This window comes from Halyomorpha halys, unplaced genomic scaffold, assembly GCF_000696795.3.
Source record: "Halyomorpha halys isolate HHAL.00 unplaced genomic scaffold, Hhal_1.1 Scaffold750.1, whole genome shotgun sequence".
NCBI classification, from domain to species: domain Eukaryota; kingdom Metazoa; phylum Arthropoda; class Insecta; order Hemiptera; family Pentatomidae; genus Halyomorpha; species Halyomorpha halys.
The window spans coordinates 295,511-319,953 of NW_027112315.1; the positions used below are offsets into that span (position 1 = coordinate 295,511).

General features: G+C 30.2%; 1 long non-coding RNA gene across 1 annotated transcript; it reads left to right on the plus strand.

Annotated features, from left to right (window-relative positions):
• Positions 1 to 928: 928 nt before the first annotated feature.
• On the plus strand, positions 929 to 23,134 carry LOC106685876 (uncharacterized). Its single transcript, XR_001343910.2, has 2 exons — positions 929 to 1,050; positions 22,946 to 23,134. It is a non-coding gene; the product is annotated as an uncharacterized lncRNA (long non-coding RNA).
• Positions 23,135 to 24,443: the final 1,309 nt, after the last annotated feature.

A 24,443-nucleotide genomic window follows, 5' to 3' on the forward strand; every position in this document is an offset into this window, starting at 1 on the left:
GAAAATTCAAACAAACTAACTTTGACTGATAGTTGGAAAACCTGATAATTAAGATTAACCAAGACGAGTCAAAACATGCCCTTCAGTTTACATTGACAATCACTCTATACCACAAACAAACATTGTAAGTTATTTAAGACTTAACCTATGACAGAAGGTTAACTGACATGGGGCTCACACGTCAAGACAAAATGAAAAACGCTAAATTTATGACAGAAATAATTATATACCATACTACAAAAACGTTATAAATCAGCCCTCAGACAGAAACCTAACATATACAATTACTTATTTAAACCCATTTGGACTTACGACAGCCAAATTTATGGATCTGCTAAAATGAGACAGACGATTTTTAATACTGGCAACGAACTCACCACTCTGCGTTTCAAACGAGACCATTCACACCGACCTAAGCATTCCGACTATAACGGACCATACAACTTACAAACAGTTTCACAATACGCTACATGGATATTTCAATAAATTTGTACGACAGATGGCAACACATGACATCCCGGACGTAACCCGGCTTAGGCTGAAGAGGAGTGACCTCCTACTGTAATCAAATAATTTACTTAAGGTCAGTAGTGAATGCTTGAATAGTACAGCTCATTTGCTGATTGTAAACTAGATTTACAGGTGCAAATAAAAAATTATAAAGATAAAAAAATAAAATTGGGGTAAAATAATTTATTTTTTCTCTTCTTGGGCTCTTTGGCAGTTGCACGTATATGCTCTGGTGGAGCAGAATGTCTGAACTTAGTGACGTATTTGGAAGACCACTTTCTTAGCTTTATTTCTCGACAAGAGGGCCCGAAGACGATAGGATAAGATGCGTACACGACCTCCAGAGTGAGGTCAGCGATGACTGGGCCCCAGAAGCCGAAGAAATAAAAGAGCGAGCCCACAGGAGGGAGAGGTGAAGGTGACCTGAGGAGATATAGCCAGCACTCCAAGCTCAGCGTTCAGTCTCCCAAGAGCATCATGTGCGACTACTTCTTGTCCAAGGTCGTAGTCCCCACCTACAAGTGATATCCTATTATGCAGGTACAGAATAAATTCCATCAGCAGTTCGTCTAAATTTCGTACATTTGCTTACAAAAGCTCTTATATTTTACAAATAATTGCGTCAAAGACGATTTTTATGAAGACCATAGTCTGGATCAAACGGCTAGTTATTTTTCTCTGTATTTTTAATAATGATAATAGTAATTAAAACCAATAAAATAAAAAAAGTAATACTCGGAAATTGAGGACCTGTATAGATAGTACAAAAGCCGGGGAGAAAAAAAAACAGTTATTTCACCCTAATGTTTTATTACTTTAATGAAAACTATCTATAATTACTAGTCTAAATTAATGAGTCTGCCAAGTATAGGTAGGGGGAATAAAATATGGCGGCTTGAACTATTTAAGTTCAATACTTGCGAGATAAAGTATTTTAAAAAGCAACCTTTCATAAAAAAATATACTAAAAAATCAGTAGTGAATTTATTTTGAGAAATCTATATCTCAAAATCCATTCAACGTACAGATGTCTAGCACTCAAATTAAAGCTAGTTAAATGTACTAAAAAGTAAATTATAACGTTTATAGGATTAGTAGATTTATAATATTCGACAATCTAAATTCAAAAATGATAATTTCTAATTGTTCGGACAAATCTTTTGATTTTTGAAAAAAATTATCTCAGTAACCATAAGACGTACATACGTCTGCCAGTACTCAAAACAATGGTAATTTATTCATAAATGCTCTAAACTACTTTATATTAAATTTAACTAGCTTTAATTTGAGTGCTAATTAATTAATTAATTCACTAACTTCTGATTTTTCATTGCATTTTTTTCTGAAATGTTGCTTTTTAAAAAGCTATATTTCGGGAACTATTGAACGTATATAGCTCGATTAGTGCCCATTGTTTAAAAACTTTATTCTACTTTAAATGATTTTCTCTTAGGTTTTCTAGTCTTGGTAGTTTTAAAGATATAGAGCTCCGAAAGAAATTTTTTTTTTTTTTAACGTTTTAAAACAGCCGCCATTTTTTATTACCCCTACCTATACTTGGTAGACTCATCAATTTTGACTAGTAATTATACATAGTTTTTTAAAGTAATAAAAAATTGGGGTAAAATAACTGACTTTTTTCTTCTCTTGGGCTCTTGTACTATACTATGACGTACTGTAATGCCGTGAAAAAAAAGTAATTTAGACTTGTACGAGTACAAGAAAATTATTGCACCAAGTATATATTAGTTCTCTTGTTATACAACAGATCAAGCTGCCTGTTTCCTCAGTTATTACAATAAGTATTGTTAATTTTCTTCATTAAAAAAACTATATATGGTGTGTCCAGTCCTGGTAAGGCCTAACTGATAAGGAAAAGTTAGGCCGCTAAGAGCAATACTTTTTGTGATTTTTATTCAGAAATTTGTCATTTTACTTTTATTTGTTTGTTTTTTATTAAATTAAAAAAAAAAATTATTATACTTCTTACGAGCGTAAGAATCGTTTTCAAGCGTTTTCAAAATTTCAAATATATCATGGAATCAATAAAAAAATGTTCCTTGAAAAACTGTAATTTTGTTTATAATAATCTTTATTATTATATTTGCCTCCTAGGCAACATGTTGTACTTTTCTTTTTTTTTTCTTTTTTTTTTTTAAGGAAAATTCCACAAACTTTTTATCTCTTTATTTCTTTCGGACATCCGTCCATTATCTAGCCCAATTTACAATTGTTTTAGAAAATGTTAGGTGATATTAACTTTTACATTCATTAATAAATTTATATTATTTACAATTATACTATGGATTGTGAATTGATAACAATCATAGCATGAAGAGATAATTTTTTTTTAAAGAATTTAATTACCTTAAAATATATGCTAAAAATACCTTTTTATGAATTATTACCTTTTTAATAAATGTATACATAGTTTACTATAAAATGTGTATTTTTTGAGTTATCAAAAAATGTTAAATCAAAGTTTCTTTTCCTTATAAATTTTTATCTCACATTTTATGGAATATTTCAGTTTCATACGAAAACGTTAAGGGATTTATGTAGAACACTTCAAGTAAGTTTCATCAAATTTTTTAGAACTATTTTGTTTTTCGTATATTGCGCAGAGGGTTCCATATTTGATATACAGACATTGGGAAGGCCATATCCTATAAAATAAAATAAGAACTAAAAACCGACGAATCCGTTCAAGAAATAATCGTGGCACAGATAGAATGTTTTAAGAACCAGTGATCTCTAAAACGGATAAATCCCTTTCTTCAAAGCCGCACAACAACACTTTTCCAAATTCAAAATACAATATTCTTTATCCCTGGGTAGTAGGTAAAGTAACATAGACTCCTCTTTCAAATAAAAACTATTTTATTTATATTATGTATAATTATTAATCACAAACGATAAATAAAATTAAATATTGCAATGGTCCTATCATTATTTTTCCTATATCATAGGCAAGTAGGGAAAGATCTTTAGATGAAAAGGAGAATAAAATCAAAAACTTCTCAATTTTATAATTTTGACTAATTTCTGTTTTAGATTATTTACCATCTATATTAAAATATATTTTAATTCTCTCACCTCTTTAGATTTGAATATTTTAATCATCTTTCGTGACACCTTACACTTAACAACAATAATGTTCAGTTTTTGTTTTTCAATCATAACATTTTTTTTCACTCCCACTTACCTAAATATGGACTATATAGTAAGGTAAATATTCGTGTAAAATTTTGAATTCGAGCTTTTGATGGAAATATACGTTATGAGTTCCTCAGAGTTCAAAAAGCAAGTCTTACAAAATGGTGAGAATGTGCAAACACCATAGTTAAAAATTGAAAGTAGTACGAATTTTTATATTTATTGCTATTTACAACTATATTAAGTAAATTTGATTTATGATCAAAATGGTGTGATAGAGGCGTGTAGAGAAACTACCCATCAGTAGCACTCTAATCATATTTATACACTACAAGGTCTCGAAGCCATCTTTTTTTCAGGCGCCTCGGAGGATTGGCAGGAACGAATGAGGAGGCAAGCAAAAACAATAGTGGGATTGGGTGGTTAGGGAGTTTATAATTAAATAAATGATATCTGGTTTGGGCTAGATCGGTTACATATGGAACATTAAGGTCCATATATAACATAAATCATATAATATAAAAGGTGATTTTATTTGTAACAAAGTAAGGAGCTTTGTGGATTTTACGAAGGATTTTGGATTGTAAGGATTGGATACGAGAGAAATTCGAAGGTTTAGTGGAGCCCCAAAGCTCAACTCCGTATGTCCAGATTGGCCTTATTACAGTCATGAAGATCAGTCAGTCTTTTGTAATGTGTTGGAAGTTTAGACCGTTTGTCTAGTAAGTGAGGATCTGTTCTACAGGGGTAGTACGAAACTTAACCTATTTAAGACTAGTATATACTAGTCCCAGGAATATTCCTGGGACGTTACAGGAACTTTTTCGACAAAATCGACCTACGGAAATGCCACTTTAAATAATCAAATGTGAATTTTCTTTTATTTAGGGTTTACATACATTGTTGCTAAGAACCTCTTTAAATAAAACCACATTAAAAAAATTAAAGAAGTTGTATCGGTGACTAACCGCGTGAACCTGCGGAAATCAAATCAAAAATCCAAAGCTTGGATTGGTTAGACAGTGTGAATATGTACAGTGGGACTTAATTCTGTGTATTAAAAGCTATAAATGTTCCATAGAAGTTCTAAACAAAAAAGGTTCAGCAACTTTATATGGTATCCTTCAGTTTAATATATTTTTTGTTATAGTGATACGTCTTAAGAAAATTTAAAAAAAGATATATCAGAATCCAGTGTTATAGGATCCATAAAACCAAAACACTAAAAGATAGCCACCAACGCCTTGTGATAAAATCAATTTTATGTGCAGGAAACTTGAGAACCGTCATTCACGGGTTATGAGATAGAAGAATGAAGGATATTACACCTCACAGGTTCCTGTATCCTTGTTCATTCATGCCCAAGTCATTCAAAGAATGTTTCATCTCCCGTATCAGTCCAACCGACCGCAAATTATATCTGGTACTTTTTGAATTCTTTGTTTTTTCTTTTAATATTTCTTCTCTATACGAACGGTAGAAGTCGAACTTTACACATTGAAAATTTTTTTTATGAATGAAAGTGGTTATCTATATTAAATAATTTATTATATACACGCACTTGTTATATTTTTCATAAACTTATTTTAATCTCAAATTTCCAATTCTCCGTTCATTTCTGTTCGTTCATCGATCCGATCTAAGATAATTCTCTAGACATTGTCAAGTTAATGAAAATATTTTACGATAAAAAAAAAAAAAGTGATAAACAAAATAAATTTAGATGATAATAACATGAATATAATAAAAAAATATATAAACTGTTTGTAAGAACTACTTAACGTTATGAATGACCGGAAATGGCTAATAGAAAATTATAAATTGGTTATTGTGGCTGCGTTTAATCTTTGACTGGAATCTGTTTTTTTTTCCAACTGCGTACGATTATACTTATTTTTATGTATAAATAAACCTACATCCTTCAAAATTAATTTATCATCTATTTCTAATTAGAATCATATTGTTTAAAAAAAGTATTAATGAGCTTTGTGCTAATATTTATAATTAATCTAAGCTAATAAAGACATAAAAATTACTAATAGTAAAAATAATTAATCCTTTTATTTTATTGTTATTCTTTATTATTTAGTTATGTATTCTTATTTTTTAATTTACATAGTTTGATTATGTGCATTTTATTTATCTTTCTGTTTATACAAATATAGAAATTTTATTATCATTTTTTAATTTGGGTGTGAATGCGATAATTTATCACTATTGATCAGTTCAAGGTTGTGGCAGATTGTAATATTTATCAATAATTAATTTTTAAATAAAAATTGTAAAATTACCTATTAAAGAGGATTAATAATTATTTTATTGTAATGTTTAATTTTAATCAACAATGAATATCAGGTCCGCAGGCTTTTAGTCCCTCTCTAAAGCCTGAACTAAAAGGCATCTCCACTAATTAACCATTGGCTCAATGTAAAGCTCTCTCATTCTGTTTATTTAACTTTGGTCAATCAGCCCTCGCAGATTAATCAGACTCCTTCAATATAGGATTTGTGGTGGATATCAAAATACGGTAGTTTATTCCTAAACAAGTACGGTGGATAATGAAAAGGAGCTGAATTAAAGATCTTTTATGCTGTCTTTCTGATTTACTAAGAAAACTTACATACTATTTTATTTAAATTTGTTAAATAGTTAAAATATTTATCTATTCAAACAATTCTATCGAAGCCTGTGTGGAATATTAACTACAACACAAGCAAAATTAAAAAAAATAATATGTAATATGCTTAGAAAATCAACTAGTTAGTAATATAAAACAATATGGTATTTAAGTAAAAATAAATAAAACAGCAATGTGAAACTTGTAATAAACTGTGATATGGCATTGATACCTCCCATGTTAACGGAGTTCTTTCCAGTGTAGCCCGTCGTACTTAGTTGGTAACAGCTCTCCAATTAAAGCCTTTTAATAAACTGAGTAATTCTTCTGGAGAGCAAGTCCGCTGCCTAAAATGTATTTTAGTATATTTTTAATTAATATATTTTACATTTACTAAATGTATTTTTTATATTTTATTATAATTTTCCTATACTTGTGTCAGGTTCCCAAGAAGTTAGTAGTATCTTCCTCTTCTTCGAAGTTACATACCGCGTAGTAATCGATACTATCATGCGTCCATGGGTTTACTCTTAAATTGAGTTATTCCGCCGACTGCATCGATACCAGATCAAAATTATCACTTAAATATGGTGTTTCTGTTTCCAACCGAACATTATACTACTAACGCTCCATTATTTATAGATAAAAACTAAATCGGAGATATTTTTCATGTCACTCTATGTCTGACAGCGGTCAATCTTCCGCGCATATTATGAACTATATGATCTTGTATTTTCCAAATTTCAATCAATCCAACCATCTCGTTTGTTTATGATTATTACTGTTTTTTGAATCACTATACTACTGCAATTTAGGAACCTTGAATGGTAAACTAAATGAGATATCTATATTTTACCTCATCTTTATTACACTTATTATATCATAAATATTATAAGGATTTGTATAATGTATTAATTGATAAAGATTTATTCAATTTAAGTATAAAACCATAGATGCATGATAACTGCTCGGTATGGAACTCCGAAGAAAAGAAAATATCATTCACTTCTTAGGAACCTGTCACAAGTATAGTGAAATTAGAATAAAATATTTTGAGCAGTAGACTTGCTCTATAGAACAATTATTCAGTTTATTAAACGTCTCTAATTGACGAGATTGCTATCATTTTTGTTATGTTATCATGTGTATTAAAAGAACAGAATGCTAAATGGGAAAAATGAATAATATTAGCTCAAATTACTAGCATGAAATTCTGGCAGTACCCAAATAATTAGATCTTTTTTTTTTAAGTAATAACAAAAAACCTAAATAACATACTCAGCTTATGGTGTTTGCCTATTTTGTTTATTAATAATTTATATAAACGATTTTTAATTAATTATTATTTTAGAATATCAGAGAATATCTCTACCAATAGAATGAAATATTATTCTTAATATTAACTATTATCTATATACTATATTTTTATAGATGCAAAATGTGGCCTCTTACACTAAGGGAAGAAAGAACAGCGCCTTTCAGGTTTTTTTTAAATAAAGTATGTGTTGTGTAAAATATTCAAACCGAAAAAGTCTACATAACGCTAAACTGAGGGAACTGATCCGGGTTAATATAATTCTGATTTTAGCGGGTAATAAGATGAAGTGTTAGGTTGTGGGACTTAGTAACGAGTAGACCGAAAAGTAGATGGAAGGGCTACGTCAAGACTGATTTAGTAGATATGGGTTTGAAGAGGCGTCACTGGACAGATGTATGTAAAGAACTATTGGTAGTATCGGCATCGAACCTTTGGGTTCACTAAGCCTTTATTATTATAATTATACGTAAGCTATTTATTATACTGGCTAACTCTGTTTGGATTTCCCCTAAAAACAATATCTAATTATGATTATGATGACAATGATAATTCGTCTTTAGTCTATTTCACTATACTTTTTTTTTTGTCTTTGTGTCTGTATATGAACCACAGGTAATATTTGAAAAAAAAAATATTAAAATTTACAAAAGCACTGATATATATATAAAAATCCTTATCGGTTCAACTACTAAAACACAAAGTTGTTTCTTTCAGTAAAATACCATTTAAATTATTCCAAGATAGGACTTCTTTTCGGACTTCATCTCTTCTCTGATGAGAGCAAAAGTCTCTTTTGTAAAAGGATCCCAATTTTGTGGTTAGATTATTTTAAAAGCTTGCGATGAGTGAAGCAATGTACTGCCATAATAAGGCTTGAAGACAGTCCTTTTTTTTCTATCACGACATGGGAACTCGGCCTTGTGGGAAACAAAAAAACAGCAACAAGGAGCATCCTTAAGATCAAAGTTGTCGCACGCAAACCCGACGCACAGGATAATGGAAGCGTTGTCGAAATTGGACAGAATTTGAATTCAAGGATTTTACAAAGCACGACAAAGAACTGAACGGAGAATAAGAATCAATTATTTATTTTTACCCTGATTAACATAAATTCGTTGATCTGTAAGCTAAGGCGAAATTTAATATATTCAAAATTATGATTATAAATTATTAAATTATATAATATGATAATGTTAAATTATATAGTATTATAACTATAGCATTTTATAATATCAAATATATAAGCAGATAAGCAATTAATAATAACATTAAAGTGTACACATTTATTCAGAGGCCCATTATTTGTTCATTGAATGATTCGCATTAATTTATTTCATTATTTTATTGAATCATAAAAAAATAATTTTAATAAGATATCGCAGTCAGCAGTGAAACGATGTAGTTTTCTTGCCTTAATTAGAGGGGAAAAAACTACCGTTTGTAGGTGAGGTAGTCAAGGGAATGCCTCGTGACTGCATGCAGAGGTCTCGGTTCAAATCCGGCTTGGGTCGACTGTTATTTCTGTGGTGGTCCCACGAAATGAAAACTTGATAGTAAAAGAGCCCAAAAGGAGAAAAAAAAAGGCTGTAATTTCACCCCAATTGATTACTTTAATAAAAACTACGTATAGTTACTAGTCAAAATTGATGAGTCTGCCAAGTATAGGAGAATAAAAATGGCGGCTGTTTCAATACGTTAAAAAAAATTAATTTTTTATTCGGAGCACCATATCTTAAAAAGTAGCAACAACAAAAGAAAACTAAGAGAACATCATTGAAAGAGTGAATTTTCTAAAATATGAGCCCTAATAGAGTTATTTACGTTGAATAGTTCTCCAGATATAGCTTTTTAAAAAGCAATATTTCATAAAAATGTTGTACAGAATGTATTGAAAGATCAGTAATTAGTGAATTTATTTTAAGAAATCTATATCTCAAAAACCATTCGACGTACAGATGTCTATTAGCACTCAAATCAAAGCTAGTTTAATGGGCTATAAAGAAGTTTTAAAAGCTTATCTTCGCAGGAGTAGTAGTTTTCATGATATTTTCTAAAATAAATTGATTTATAGTTGTTCGGACTAATTTCTATGCGCCAAATTTATATTTATATTTATATTGATTTCTAGTTGTTCGAACGAAATGTTTGATCAAAGAAAAACAATATCCCGTTACCATTAGACGTATGTCTGCCAGCACTCAAATTAAGGCTTGTTGAATAATAATTGGAGAAGATGATCGTGGGTTGCGGTCAGCAAAAAGAACATAAATAAACAAAAAATTATTTATTTATGCGTTTCGCCTGAGTTTCAGGTCTTCATCAGGGCTATAGAACAAAAAGAAATAACTACCATCATTTAGAGAAACATAAAATTGAAAAGAAATAGTATACTTAGAAATTTGGAATTATACAAAATAGTTGATTGATAATCATGGAATTAAACAGTAGCAGATTGATAACAGTGAAAGATGAAATATAATATTATCAATATTCATATTGAACAATATGACAAATGAAATATAATCAGTTTTATAATAAAGTTCAGTTTTTTAGATACTATTTACATATCTCATCTTATACATATCTCCTTACCTATATAATATTATATTTCATCTTTCACTGTTATCAATCTGCTACTGTCTAATTCCATGGTTATCAATCAGCTATTTTGTATGATTCCAAATTTGTAAGTACACTATTTCTTTCCAATTTTATGTTTCTCCAAATGATGGTAATCATAATTCTCTAAATAATTTATAATCAGAAACTAGGTGGTTTGAGTGGTTAGAGAGTTTATAATGGAAGAAGTAATATTTGGTTCGGGCTAGATCGGTTACATAGGGGACATTAAGGCCTTTATGTATGATTTTATTTGTGACAAAGTAAGGAGCACTGAGCACTTTTGGTTCATTCTAACTGAACCCTCAAGTATATCGATTGTTCCCTCAAGAGATATAGACAAACATATCATTAAGTAATGATCCCAACCAAAATATTACTATACTATTAATAAAAGTTATTAAAGCCACCTTAGATCGATGGAGTCTTTTTGAAGGAAGCACAGGAAAAAAAATCTTGCTGGAATAAAAACATCTATTTGGTAAGGCCAACAATTGAAAACATAAACATTATATGTTTATGTTTTCAGTTGTCAATATTAAACGCCTTTTAAACTAAAATAACAAATTTACAAAGTTGATAGATATATATAAAATAAAATACTGAGTAATGACTTCGAATGGACAGAAACCAGATGGGACGTTCCAAAAGAAAAGACAATCCACCACGATAGTTCAGGGAAAGATATTTCTTGCTGTAAATATGTCTAGGTTATTGCTTCGTTGAAATAAATACAACCACTGCAGCTATTAAAATGGTCAAAAATTGGTGGGCCCACGTCTATACTCTTTAATGCATTCAGCATTTAAACTTCAACTAAATCAATTACCACAATGGCATTCGTAAACGCAGTGGACCCTATTTCATCAATCACAATCAACAGTCAAGATGTACAAAAATCAAAATGGCCACACTGGTACTTAATGAGGGTCAAACCTGGCATCACCAGGGTCTGGTTGTGGGTTTTAATGATCAAAAATAACAATCAAAGTGCATCCAGACCACAATGGTCAAACTAACACGCAGACAGGGTCTGGCAGTGCACTATAGTAGTCACAATCAACAATAAAAATGTCCAAACAAATACTAGACCAGTTAGCAACAAAATGTTTTGAAGGAAGTAGACCGTCAGCCTGTTGCTATGCAACGCGGGCTAAACAACCCTCAGTAACAGTTACTTTTACACTTAATTGAAGGGGTTCTGTTACAAACAGTAAATTTTAAGAAAATGTTCATTTTTTTTTTTGCTTGCTATGTTTTGAAGTTGTTGTTGTTGTTGTCTGGGGCTTTAGGGCGTAAAACCCTGAGGTCATCAACGCCCATGTTTCGTGCTTTATATTCTATTTCTATAATTCTATTTCACTTTAAATAATTTCGAAAAAAAATTTAAATAATTACTTTTGTTGGTATTTTTTTATTACGTATAACAGATTTTCTGGTTTAAATCTTATTCAAAAGGCCATTCCTTTTAAGAAAACTAAGACCATTTCCACGTTCTTCTGGTCATCATTCAGAGCATCTGGTACACTCGGTCCTACTCCCAATCTACTCAAGTTCACAGAATAAAAATGACATTTATCAAATATGTGACTGATCGTAAGTACACTGTTGCAGTATTGACATTTTGGCGGTGGCTGCTTACTGATCAGATATCTATGAGTTAAACTCGTATGACCTATTCTCAATCTGGCAATAGCTACCTCCTCCCTGCGATTGGAACGGTTTGATGTGGTCCATGGTTTAGTGGTTTTTTTGATATTATTTAATTTGCTTGGCGGGCTTTCATCCCACATGGCTTGCGAACTAGATAATATCTCATTTTTCATTGGAAGACCTATTTCTTGTGGTGTCAGAATGGCCGTACCCTGACCTGGAAGAGCAAGTGCTTGTTTAGCTGCAATGTTTTGAAGTGTACATAAACCCGAGATAATACCTAGATACCTACATCTAATAGCTAGATGTAGAAGTAGGTATCTCAGTGATTAATACAATTTTAAGGTTAGGGTACCACACAATAGCACCTACCTCCTTCATCCACATTAAAGCTTCAAAAAAAAATTTACGTAGCTCCTTCATCTACTTACCTTTTCAATTATTATAATACTAATATAAAACCCAAATAAACAAAAATTCTAAAGAAAATAACACAAATAAAAATAAATATAATTTAATTACACTATTTAAACACTATTTACAAGTTAATTATTAAACAGGCGTCACAAAAATTGCATTTATTCTTCGAGTAAAATATATTTCAATTAATATTAACATTCAAGAAATGTTGTGAGTCACGATGTTTGAATCATGGGTTATGTTTAATCGATCGTAAAAGGAAATAACTAATAACATTTCAAATCGTCCGTTAGTTTGAATAGATGAGAAAGCTTTTCCTCTTAGTAAATTACATTTCGTGTTCGGAAACTCTCAATTAAGGTTCGTTGTTTGACTTGTTGAGCAATCTTAAGGTGTGGCACCATTAATTCCTCTAACATTAAAAAGACCCTGAAAGATAATGCAACATCCACTAACATAATGGTAGAAGTTTAATGTTTAGGATTAATCGTCTATTTGTGGTTAAATTAATGATTTTATGAAAAATAAAACTTAAAAGCAATATGTAGTAGATTGAAATTCCACAAACTGTTTTAATATAAATAAATTATGTATTATTTTTTTGTAGTTTAATATGCTATTATAATATTTATAATTATTATTATTATGTGGGCGACAGACCATAAACGCGCGACTTAGCGTTCTTGACGTGGGGTTTTCGTAGGGTGGGTTCGTCACTCCCACGCATATTTTTTGTGAGTGCCACTCATTGCCTAACAGGCCTTCCAAATGCCCGGGGGAGGTTGTTAGTGAGTTTTGCATTATTTTATGCTTGAAAAAAACCCATGCGGGACCAGGATTCGATCTGACAACCTTTGGATTGGTAGACTGGCGCGTTGCCACGCTTTAACTCGATTGGCTAAGAACGGCCCTTGTTTTTTTCTTAATTAAAGCGGGGCTATGCTTAAGGTTACCTACTTATTCAGCCCAGGCCGGATTCGAATTATACGAAACGTCTGTCGCTCAGGGAGCGAAGATTTTTCCCACCTGGGAACTAGGAGGTCGACTTTTATTTCTGCGATAGCCCCACGAAATGAGTACTCTGTAGATAACGCCCCATACGTCAGAAATAACCAGAAAGAGGGTCATCCAAGGCCTATTTTTAAATATGAAAACTAATTTTTCTATCCCTTTGTTTGCTTCCTTCAAATTCAATGTTTCTGAATTGTTTTCTCAGAATGGATCGCTAAAGGAAACATGAGGTTGCTAAGCTGACGGCTCAACTCTTACAGAATGAAATTCAACTCAGGAAAAACTATAATTTGTTGTGATTTTTGTTTTTCGAATTCCTATCCAAGATAGGATAGCAATCGTGTTAATTTCCCCGTATCATCAAGGATATTATTTTACGAAGTCAATGCACCGTTCGATTTTCTTCGAATTACAAATAAATATTCCCTTAAACGCCGAGTATAAGAACTTCTATTTCTAGAGTCTATTTTTTAAAAAGAGTTTATGTTTTTAAGGAAAAACAAAATCAGAAAAGGTAAATTGGGGCAAGTACATTATTAGAGGAATAGCAGAAAAGACTTTTTAGAAATAGTTATCGTCGTATAACTTTGTCGAGGTGTAGTGAACAACTATGCAAGTGATATTCCTTTAAATGTCCCAACATTAGAAAAGTTGGGCTTTCGAAATTTTTATTATAAAATGACCCAACTAGTTGTTTTCAAGGTTTTATTTAAAAAGTTCCCATTCCCTATCTCCAAAACCTCCCTAAGTCGACTTAAAAATTTTAGTCTGCACTCCCCCGAAACACCTCTCTCACGGTTTCGTTCACTTTATTTAATATAAAGCTCTTTATATAATTTTTTTTTCTTATAATTTTTCATTGTTTAAATAAATCTAGTAGTATCCATGTTAATTCTTAACACTTTTCATTATATCATCAACAGTCTAACGTTTCGGCCGATTTGACCATCCTCTAGAACAATCTTAAACATAAATTTACACCTCACATCCAATTATTTAAAAAGTTTTACAGGCTATTCTCCCCAGATCATTTATCACCCTATGAAGCAATAAATTAATTGGGAATCATATTAATTTAGTAATAAGCTTACCTCAGCTTATGTTTAGTTACCTATTTTGTCACGATTTCATTAATTTTTAAAACTTTTTATTATAGATCAACTTAACACTATCAACAAACTATTTTGAACCTTCCATATTCTCTACAAAATTAATTTATGTCAAAGTACATTCTGGTCTAAATTTTTATTTCTTTTATTACTAAAATTCATATTGAAATTAATTGTAAATAGTAATATAAAATTTACCCATATTTTTCATAAATTAATTTTGTTAAAATCTCTGCTTAGTGTTGGTTCAGATTTCTTTTATCTGTTGTAAAACATACTGTATAATTGAAGTTCTCTGACATATAGACTCAAGTATTTTTCTTTTGAACATATTTTTTTCCTTATGTAAAATTATTGTGTAATCAAAGTCGAATTTATATTGGTTTTTAGCTGCATGCTAAAAAAATGTTATAACAATACACTAGTGCAGTTTTATTGGCATCCTTCTCCTTATTTCTTATATCATTTAAACAATAAATACCAGTCTCAAGAAATTGAAAAGAGTATATATACAATTATTTTTTATGTTTTACTTAACGTTTTTCGTGTGAAAAACGAAATGTAAAAAATTATTTTAATACTTGTGAAACTTATTCTTTCTTATTTACTTATCTTTGATGTTTCGTGTTCCTTTCCTCATCTTCAAAACTATGCTACCTTTTTATTGTCAATTGCTTATAATAATATTATAATATTTATAATAGAGGCTAATAATATTTTGTTATGTAAATCGCAAAAATAAAACTTCAACAAGAGTTCACGATTCTGTACAAAATTTGGGGACGTATTAGAGCGGTATTTGAACATTGCGTAATACACCCAGTTTTTTGTTTTCTTTAGATCTAAAATGCATAGAATAATAATTAGAACAATAATTATTTTGATTAAAATATGAAATTTATAATGCGTCCGTAAAAAAAAGTAGGGAACATCTCAACCTTACATATTTATTAAATAAAAAAAAATTATGATTTATTTATTTTATTCTGTGTTAGCAGCCTTCATATTTCAACCTTTTATATTTTGTTTATATTAATAATATATTCCTCGTGACGTTTCGGACGTCCGCCTTCAGATGTTGATATCAGCAGATGAATAACACATCAATAACAATTTATAATTTTAATAGTAAAAAAGATGATGAAATTTCAATTAGAAATTTGACCATTAAACAAATAATTTAGTAATTTTATTTTTCGTATGGTTCCATAGACCATGTAGACCTTTAGGCCGCCCGAAACCTGCTACTTCACGCCTGCCTGTCTTGGGAAATTTCTTTCCAGTTTGCTGCATGCAGCTTGTTCGCATCTTTGTTGATGCTGTCTATCTATCTACATTTTGCCTTCCCACGTGGTTTCATGCCTACTATTGTAGTAAAGTAGCTGCCTCTCCCATATTAACCTCCTAACCTTTATATCATGAGATATTGACTGACCAGTCTCTGCAAGCAGATCACTGTTAGTTCATCTCCTCTATGTGTTAAGGCCCCCCCCCAATCCCAGATCGCTCCCGTAATTTTATGGAGGACTATGCTTTGTTAGAAGCTCTAGCAGCCAAAAGCATGCCCAGAGGGGGGCAGGAGAGGGCAGCTGCCTCCCCCCCTCTCCCCTCAGGAGTGTAAAAAATCTTTTTTCAAGGAAATACTGATTTTCTATGTATACGATTTATTACGTAGTTATAAGTTACCATGAAAAGTTAGGAAAACAATATCATACCTTTCATTTTTTATTAATAACTTATGATAATAATTTATTTAAACATATCATACCTCGATCAGAACAGGATCACAACTCATAAATTGTTTGTAATATTTACATTATTTTAAAGGTTGAACATTATTCTATTTCTATATATAATCACCATATAGGTTATTAGTTAATAACCAATAATGTACTTGGACAATTATATATAACGCTCTTAAAATTTTGGTTTGATTCTTCCTTTCCGTGCTGAAATGTCACCTGATTGACTGTAGCTTGCCCCTCGTTGACTGTGGCTTGATTTTTCGGGATTTTAGTGTTCTAGACAGACAGAAATAAGCTCTGTTCACACAGTGTAAAAGGCTGGTATATTTCAGCCCTTCAAACATTTATTGATGTTATTGTGGAGCCGAGGTATTTGAAACTGTCTAATTTCGGAAACGATTTGCCATCCATGCAAACCATGTAGTTTGGGTGGATTTTTCTGCTTACAATCATCTATTTTATTTAAAAACAAATTTGATCCTTTTTTCTCAACTTTATTCTTTTTAAAAAGGTTCTGCTTAAAGTTTGCAAATGTAAATGAAAGAAAGAAGAGAAGTGGTTGATACAAGTTTTAAATTTAAGAAAGGGTTATATAGAAGAAGTTATAGATGGGACAAAGGCAATTAACCGGCATTTTTAGCAATTTTAAAAGAGAAAATGACAACAAAGTAAAGGTATCCTTGAAAATGACCTGAGTGGTCGAAACGTTGGAAGGTTTTGAAAAGAATAAAGTTGAGAAAAAAGGATCAAATTTGTTTTTAAATAAACTAAACCACTCTCAAACAAGAATATATTACTAAAAATTAATCATCTATTTTGTTTTATCTAAATAGTTTAGGAATATTGATGCAAAAAACAATTAGGAAAAACCGATGAAAGATCTAAATAAAATATTAAAAGAAAAAAATCCTGAAGATGGACGGTCCGAAACGTCGAGGTGAGGAATAAATATTATTAATTGAAGTAAAATTAATAAAAAATAAAAGATTTAAAGAATAAAGATTGCTTTGAAAATAAAAACTGCACAATAAAATAATGGTAAAAAAAAAAAAAAAAAGCAAAGTTGGAAATACTTGAAACCATCAAAAGAGGTTTTGCAATTAACGGTCAGCCATAAGAAACATCCGTGACTTGAGAAACCTTGAGGTTAATCGTATCCATATAATTGTCTTTATACTTTATTTTTAATATTGTTTTATTATATGTCGAGATTGCACCTGGCATATTGATACATATAGTCACGATGGATGTGAACACGTCAGAGGTCAATACCTTGAGGTTAATGTGGCAATTAAATGAGCTTGGTTTTAATTGCAAGACTATTTAAATTAAATAGTTGTATTTTCTTAGTTTAGCGTTACTTGCATTTATTATTATTATATATCTATGCAAGAGACTACTATATTAGGCCAGTAAAAAAAGTTTAAAATTTTGCTGTACATAGAAGTTAGTGTAAATTAATTTCTGGATTCTTATAAAGGTAAAGGTCTTTAAAAAAAATTCACCAATTTTGTTATTACTTTAACGAAAACTTTGTATAATTACTAGTCAAAATTGATGAGTCTATCAAGGTTGGGTTCATTAAAAATGGAGACGGTTTCAAAATAACGTTTAAAAAAATTGATTTTTCATCGCAGCTATATCTTTAAAACTAACAAGACTAGAAAATATTAAATTAGAGTGAAGTTTCTAAAATATGAGTTCTAATGTTTATGTTGATTGTTCCCGACATATAGATATGCTTTTTGAAAAGCAATATTTCACTAAAAAATGAGAGGTTGGTGAATTTATTTTGAGAAATCTATGCCTCAAAAACCATTCGACGTACGGGCTATTAGCACTCAAATCAAAGCTAGTTTAATGAACTATAAAGTGGTTTATGAAGTTTCTATTGGTAGGAGTAGTAGTTTTCTAGAAATATAGATATAAATTTCTCAAAATAAATTCACTAACTACTGATTTTTCAGTACATTTTCAATGAAATGTTGCTTTTTTAAAAGTTATATCTCAGGAAATATTTAACATAAATAGCTCTATTAGGGCTCATAGTTCAGAAAATTAATCTACTTTGAATGATGTTCTCTCAGATTTTTTAGTGTTGTTGGAAGTTTTAAAGATATATAGGGTTCCGATTGATAAATTAATTATTTTTAAAGTTTTGAATCAGCCGCCATTTTTTATTCCCCCTACCTAAACTTGGCAAACTCATCAATTAAGACTAGTAATTATACATATTTTTCATTAAAGTAATCTAAAATTGGCTTATAATCGGCTCTTTTACTATATACGGCCAATTTTCAAACTGTCCGCCGTATGTTTTGACGTGACAACGTCTTATAAATCATTTTGCGGGATGCAATGTTAGAAAAAGTGTCCCGTAACGGAAGTAGATTGTTTTGTTTACATTTAATACAAAACATTATTGGATAACTATAGTAACCATTTAAACATTTTACTTATATAAACTTTTATTTTTGACGTGACAACGTCTTATAAATCATTTTGCGGGATGCCATGTTAGAAAAAGTGTCCCGTAACGGAAGTAGATTGTGGGGGAGGTAATTAGTAGTGTAGTAGTGGGGGTAAGAGGATTATAGATGCTGAGAGTCATGCAGGCAAAAGTGTAGCGTAACGGAGAAGGTAGTGGTGGGGGAAGGAAGCCTGAGATGATCTTTAAATTATGCATGAAATTAAGAATATGGTGATAATAATAAAATTCATTGGAATTAATTAAACTACCATCGTCCGATTATGAATAGAATATTGGAAATAAAGTCTTAGAATTAAGTATAACTGTATAAATATTTTGTATAACCAAGCAAAAATAAATATCTGAATTCAATATGTGAACTGGTTTATTATTTCAAATATATAACATTGGATTGATTTTAATTTATATTTATGTAATATTAGCATAGAGTATACGTTGTCACGGAAATATGAGGCCTACACGGGCACGGTGTTTTTTAGGTTTATAGCCAATAATTCCTGAGTAATTAGATAACTTATATTATGCGAGTATAATATATGACCTGCACTTAAGGAAAAAATACTTGAGATTCATTATATTTCAACAAATAATGTGAAAATTCATTAATAAACTAATTAGAAAAAAATGTTGATATAGAAAAACTGTGTCTCGGAAATCTTTTCGTTAAATATTTTCGAGACACAGTTTTTCAAATACACCAAAAGGGTCATTATCTAAAGATGCTTAGATTTCATTTTCTAAAAATTTTTAATAAAAAATTTCGTAATTTCGAACTGGAAAAATTCATACATACTTAGTGGCAAAGTAGGATAACCTTTAATTATGGTTTAAAAAAATGTTAAAATAAAGAAGTATGCAAGTGAAGTAAAAACGTCTGGACGTAGATTTTTTAATTTATTTCTTTATATAACTTACTACAATAAATAATGGGGCGTATTTTTAATGGAAATATCATTGATAAAATAAATAAAGCAAACAATCAATTGTTGTATATTACATATTTTGTGTAAAGTTTCGGCCTATTATATTGGTGAATACAACTCCTGGAAGTATTTGCAAAGGTTTATTTAAAATTCACCATATTCCAAGTTGCTAATAATAAATATAAATATGTATAATTTTAATTAATATAAATTCTGTTTAAAAACTATTTTTTGTTAGACAGAAAATTGTTTTCTGTTATACTGTAGCCGTGAGCCAACCCTGTGGGTTCTGGAGACCACCAAGGCTCATAAATAGGGTACCCTTAATTTGGTAAAAATCTGCCGTGATTCTAACCAAATCCTTGCACAACAGTTGGTTTTGCAAAAGTACTTCCTTTACTACTTTAGTACTGCATCCATGATCCTTCATGTAGTTGAGGCTAGATTAGCCTAGACTAGATTTTACGAAATTTTTTAATAAAAAATTATAAAGTAAGTTCTGCAATCATTACAAGGGATTCTATTATAAATTACGAAGATGAACTAAATTGTGGTGGTTGAATGGTTTTGTAATGACGTCAAAACTTTTATGAGCACGATCTATAAAGACCGTTGGCAGAGAGCCAGAAAACTAATTACTTAGTGAACTCTTTCATGATCTTCCAGTAATATTTTCTCTGGAATCATTTAAGCGATTGGTTAGATAATCATAAATGATATGATATAAAAAAAAAAAATGTTTCCTTTCTTTTTTATTATATCATGTAAAATATGTAATTTATATATATCCGATCACGGATTGATTAGTATGATGTGTAATGTAGCAGTCCAATTTATTTGGGCAGCATGAATGAATCTGTGCATCAAGATTTGCTCTGCGCCTGCGTCATTTACTAGTAAAAGAACCTGATGAAAAAAAAAAATACAATAATTTCACCTCAATTTTTGATTACTTTAGTGAAAACTAGGTATAATCAAAATTGACGAATCTACCAAGTAAAAAAAGGGGATGGTAATATGGTGGCTGTCTCCAAATGTTAAAAAAAAAAATTACATTGGTTGTTTCAAAGATATAGAACTCCGATATCTTTGAAACAACCAACAACACCAGAAAATCTTAAAGTAGAGTAAATTTTCTAAAACATGAGACCTAGGAGAGCTAAACATTCAACAGTTTAAATAATTACTTATTTTAGAATTATTTAGTACGTATAACAAACTTTCGGGTTTAAATCTTATTCAAAAGGCCATTCCTTTTTAAGAAAACCAAAACCATTACCACGTTCTTCTCGTCATCATTCAGAGCATCCGAGTGTATCGGATGCACCACTCCCAATCAATTTACGTTCATGGAATAGAAATGACATTCTTCAAATATGTGACTGACCGTAAGTACACTGTTGCAGTATTGACATTTTTGTCGCGCCCTGACCTGGAAGAACAAGTGCTTGTTTAGCTGCAATGTCCGCCAGCTCATTTCCTGCGATCCCCACGTGACTCGGCGGTGTATTTCGATGTAAATATCTACTCAGTGCGATTTTTGTTTTAATTTACTCAGTTTTTTAGATTTATTTTTTATTTAAGAAATTACCTTTTATGAGTTATATTCTACATATTTCTAGTGCAGTACCTAATTGCAAAAACGCAACTGTAAAAACTACAAAAATTTGTTTATCCAAGTGCCAAAAGATTTCAAAACTAGAAATACCTGGTTAAAACTGGCTGGAAGGGATCCTAAATTATTATCAAAACTAAATAATAGAATATACTTTTGCGAAGATCACTTCGATGTAAGTATATTGCAAGATACAAATTGTATAATCATTAGGTTATATTTATTTTGAAATGCTTGGTTGGTCCAGTTGGAAAACGATAAAAAATAATTAAAATTCTTTTAATTTAAAAACAGCTAAAAATTGTGAACCACTAAATCAATGTTGTTTGTCTATGTCTAAGTGATATATATGATTGGATTTCTGAATCAACTGACAACAATAATCACATCAATTTTGTTTTTTCTATGTCGTTAAACACACTATCATATTATTTTCTTGATAGAATTCAAAATTAGAAAAGGATGAAACTAGTAATCAGCACATAAGGTGTGATAATGCCTAGTTCCAAGAATACTTCATGCTATTTTAAAAAAATAAGAATTAATGCTTTATTCTAGAGACTTTTTGAGAAAACACAAAGTAAAAAAAATAGGACAATCATATGAAGTAAATAATAAAATTTTTATCATCAGGAAAAATCCCTTTAAATAAGGAGGAAATAAGATGGTAAAAAATTAAAATGGACTGGAAAAAGAAGAAATAAGAAGAAGTGAGCATTATCAAGAAGTTTTTCCTTAAAAATAAATTCTATAACTGTATCCTCTAAGTTCAATGTTATTCAATATAGCTTTATATATATTTAGTTATTTTATTTTTTTCTCATTTCCAATTTTTTTTTTATCAACATTACACCGACGTCTCGGAATCCTCCTTCGTCTTCAGGGTCCTTCTATAAATTTGAATAACAATTTAACAATAATATTATTGAAACCTATTTAACAATTATTATTTAAATATTTATGTAAATTACCCTATTAAAACAATAACATTGGTTCTCTTTTTTTAATTTTTTTCTTATATAAAGTATTATTTGTAAACAAAACATACTTCTAACCAAAATACAAAATAAATAATGTAATTAAATATATTTACCACCTAATAACGAAATATTTATATTTTAATTAATATACATAGCGTTAAGACTACCACGCCGTTATCTTTTTACATTTTAATTAATATAAATAGCGTTTACACTACAACACCATTATCTTTTTTCATTTTATTATAAGTTATTTAATGATTTTTGCATAAAGGCTCTTTAATTTTACAAGGGGGTCTTAAAATTTACAATCCTATTAAATTTTTTTGTGTTATTAATAGCTTCTTTTGCTTTCCTACTTTTTGTATTTTTTTCTAAATCTAAAATTTCTCAGAATTAAAATTATACAACCTTATTACGCTGTGGGCCAACGCTTTACTATTATTTTTTATTTTTTTTTTTTGTTATTTTTACAATTACTTATTTGATTTTTCATCCTCGTATTCATACATTTTTTTTTTGTTTCTTCAACATATATCTTATCGCAATCTATTCTGTACACTACATTCTATTTCTCTATCATTCCAAGTTTTGTCCTTCGTGTTACTCCAACATATGTTGAGCTTATTATCATTATAAGTTCTTAATTTTTTATATATACATACATATATATATTTTTTTATCATATTCTAATAATATATTTTTTATGTTTCCTATTAAATCTAGTATGTTTATTATTTGTTTCTTGTAGCTGATATATATATTTTTTTGTTTTCAGAAATGTATAATCACAAGAAAAGAAGGAAAGTGCCATTGCTTTGAGCCCAGCGCAGACTAAGTTAGATAGGACAGCTCTCAGGAGTGTGCATGAACACAGTCGACTGATGAAGCTTTTTGTATTTGTTGGAAATGATTGAATTTTCTCTTTTAAATATGTATCCGTCAAATATAACATTTGGTCAGAATACATCAAGAAGTTGTGTTTTATTAAATTTTATTTCAGTTCCTGCAATTCTTCGTAATTGTTACTACAAATGACGGATTTATCTATTTATATAAACTTTTGGGGGTGACAGTAGCAGCGTGGTAACGCGCCTGCCTGCCGACCCAAAGATTGCGAGTTCGAGTCCCAGGCCCTATTATCCGGGATTTTTTCAAGCTTAGAATTACACAATACTCACTCACAACCTCCCCCCTGGCATTTGTGAGGCCCGTTACCCAATGGGTGTTTTTCACAAATATAGGCGTGGGAGTGACGAATATTCCCTATGAAAACCACATCAAAAATGCTCAATACATTTCCTTAGTACATCGCGCAGGGCTTGGACCTCCACGGTCTGTCGCGCCAATAATAATAATAAAAATATATAAATCTTTATTTTTTTCAGGAATAAATTTTCTTCTTTATTCTTTTTTACATTTAAACCACGTTTCGGGCTCCTCTGCCCATTATCCAGTTCCTATTATTAATTTGTGGACATTTGCCATTTTAGATTAAAAATCATTTTTATATATTCCCGAAAGTTTATGTAAGTCCTAATTTCTTGACTAACCAGTTTATTTTTTTTATCTTTCATAACCGCTGTTTTAAAACAAAGTTTGCCTTTTCAAATGACCTTCTCCTCTTGTTCACTTACTTATCCCAAATTCCAATAATCCTAATTTGGGATAAGTAAGTGAATAAAAGGAAAATAAATATAGTATAGTTTTAGAAAATAAATCCATTGGGACTTATTTGTAGCAGTGCTAGTAACTATTTATAATTATAGCATTTATATAAATATAATTTTAAAAAAAAAATAAATTAAAAACTAAAAAAAGGGAGTAAACAATGGTTATGGAATATATTTTAATTATTTTCAATTCTTTGTTATTGTTTTTTCAGTATATGGAATAAGCCATTACGTGTCATATGAAGCGGGGTCAACGAGTTAGCAGCCTATCGCGGATCCGAAATATCTGTAAATTTTTTATAAGCAAATAAAGTAACTGAAGTAGGCATCCACACACTTGTGTGTTCCACAAAGGCTAAAATGGTGAATATTGGACTTGTGTCGGGTATTATCATTGATTTACACTATTTTCCTAACAAAATGGAACAAAACAAGAGAGAAAATATGAAAAAAAAACGGAAATATCGGCAAACTGGCACAAGCATACTTTTTAATCTCAGTGCCAAGATATTTTAGAATTATTTAGTACGTATAACAAACTTTCGGGTTTAAATCTTATTCAAAAGGCCATTCCTTTTTAAGAAAACCAAAACCATTACCACG